The sequence below is a fragment of the Propithecus coquereli genome, unplaced genomic scaffold (assembly GCF_000956105.1).
Source record: "Propithecus coquereli isolate 6110/MARCELLA unplaced genomic scaffold, Pcoq_1.0 Scaffold228, whole genome shotgun sequence".
NCBI classification, from domain to species: Eukaryota; Metazoa; Chordata; class Mammalia; order Primates; family Indriidae; genus Propithecus; species Propithecus coquereli.
The window spans coordinates 3,507,253-3,509,805 of NW_012147819.1; positions in this window are offsets into that span (position 1 = coordinate 3,507,253).

Below are 2,553 nucleotides of genomic sequence, written 5' to 3' on the forward strand. Positions count from 1 at the left end.
GTTGATTTTTGTGAGAGGTGAAAGGTGTGGATCCTGGTTCAGTCTTCTACATGTGGCTATCCAGTTTTCCCAGCACCATTTATTGAATAAAGATTCTTTTCCCCAGTGTATGTTTTTGTCTGCTTTGTCAAAGATAAGGTGGCTATTTGAGGATGGTTTTATATCTGGGTTCTCAGTTCTGTTCCCCTGGTCAATGGCTCTATTTTTGTGCCGGTACCAAGCTGTTTTGATTACTACAGCCTTATAATAAAGTTTGAAGTCTGGTAAGTTGATACCTCCCATTTTGTTTTTATTGCCTAGAATTGTTTTTGCTATGTGGGGTCTTCTCTGGTTCCATACGAAGCGTAGAATTAATTTTTCTACTGTATGCCAAGTCTTTTAAATCTGGTGTGTATTTCACATTTGCAGCAGATCTAAATTCAGACCAGACACATTTCAAGTGCTCGGTGGTCACCTAAAGACAGTAGCTATCTCATTGGATGGTGCGGGGGTAGATATACAGGCTGCTAATGGAATCTGTCATACAAAACTGATAGTCATCTCAGATATTTGATTGTTTAGTTTCTTCCTTGCCAACAAATTGAATCAACCTTATTATTTATGAAAAGAAAACAAGAAAAGTAGCTGAATAGTTGAAAGTGAAAGTGGTCATTGATAAAGAAAAATGGTATATGCATTGCATGCTTATACTTTTTATTTTGATTTATAACATGCAGTTCTGAATACAGCATTTCTTTTGAACTTGAACACTCTATGTATTATAACATAGTATAAATGGTGGTAGGAAGAGTCATAAAGGAAAATGAATTCTATATGAGAGATATCTAGAAAATATTTAAGAGAAAGAATTGGACTTTTTAATATAAGTTTCTAACATTAGCAACTTAATGCTTTTAGATGATAAAGGATCTTACATTTTCACTTGACAATTCTTTTGTAATTTTTTAATGAGAAGCAATTATAAAGCACTAAGTAGTACATATTATCTTTTGACAAAGTTAAGCTTCTTTATAAAGATCTGGTTCATCATTCAGTTACCATCCACATTATATTTCTTTTTTTTCATTTGTATTCCTGTTAAAGGTTCTTCTATCCCTGTCAACCCAACCTCTTCTTTTTTGCACTTGACAGGAATATCACCAAAGTATTAACTGAAAGAGAATTATGCAAAAGATAACTACCAGAAGATTTGCACATTCATTTACACATGAACAATTTTTACTTGACTTGTGCTCAATAAAGTATCCTAGAAATATAGGAATCCTTCAGACTTCAGGAGGAGCAAATATCCCTACCACCCTGAACACATGTCATTCTCTGAATTTACCAAAAGTTGCTCCTGCTTCATGAACGTTTGGAATTCAAAACTCACTGAATACAGCTCATTGCATTTCTTGACATGTAAAGCCCTTTTAGAAAGAGTTCTTTTAAAAATGGGAGTACACTACTAGATGTTATAAAACTCCCCTTTAAAATGTATATTTCTTTGAATTTTGTGTTGCATTGTAGTTGATAATAAAACTTAACAGGCATGAAGGCATTGGGATAAGTGGTGATCAGAATCACTACTGCCCCCTCAAGCTAACAACTCCCAGCATGGCAAGCAGGGAGCAATACTACTGTCTGTAGTATTGTGTGTCAATATTGTTTGGAACATTTTTCATGTGTTTAATCCTTGTAGCAATCCATTGAGTAAATACTCTTACTATCACTTCCATTTTACTCATGAGGAAGTTGAAGCACATAAAGTTTGGGGAACTCTCCAGAAGTCAGAGAGTGAGTGGTAGAGCCAGTGTCCATACCCAGGCAACCAGACTCCAGAGCTCCTCCTTCCACCCAGCATGCTCCGATGCCTCTCAAATCACAAGGAAGCAAGCAGCCGGCAAGTGGTGAATGTCTGGTGGGCATTTTAACATCAGATAATTAATTGCGTGTCAGGTGACGAGGTTGTAGTCAGGCAAGCTAGCAAGGAGTGTGAAGAAGATACGGCAAGTGGTATTGGCCCTAAATCTTACAACAGAGGATTTGGAGGCCAGGGGCACGAGCAGGGGCCAAAGCAGGACTAGAAAGAGGGAACATGTTCACAATAGATGTGGATCACAAGATAGCAATCATAAAGGCTAGAACAGGAGGACCCATAAGGTGTCCAGTAGAAGTAACAACCTAATACGAATGTGGCCCCTCTATGTATAAAAGGCTTACGTTCTTCTGCCTGAAAACCAGATCGGTCCTAGAGTTTTCAGATTGTATTACTGATTAACTCCAATAGCAAACTCTGATGGGCTATGAAAGTAGGGAAAGAATATCATTTACTGTACCCTTCCATTAAGGCATCTGCTGAGAGTGCAGGATCACTGGATGTGGAAGGCATCCTCCACGAAAGTGGTCAAGCTCGGTTTTACACTCCCTGCCAACATGACTAGCATTTAATTTTATTTGTATGGGCTTCTCAGTATGAGAATGTTTTTGAGTTTTTCTTTCTAAGGCTTATAACAGGGTCTCCCAGAAATTTAAGAGAGATTTTTCTTTTTCTTTTTTTTTTTTTTTTTTTTT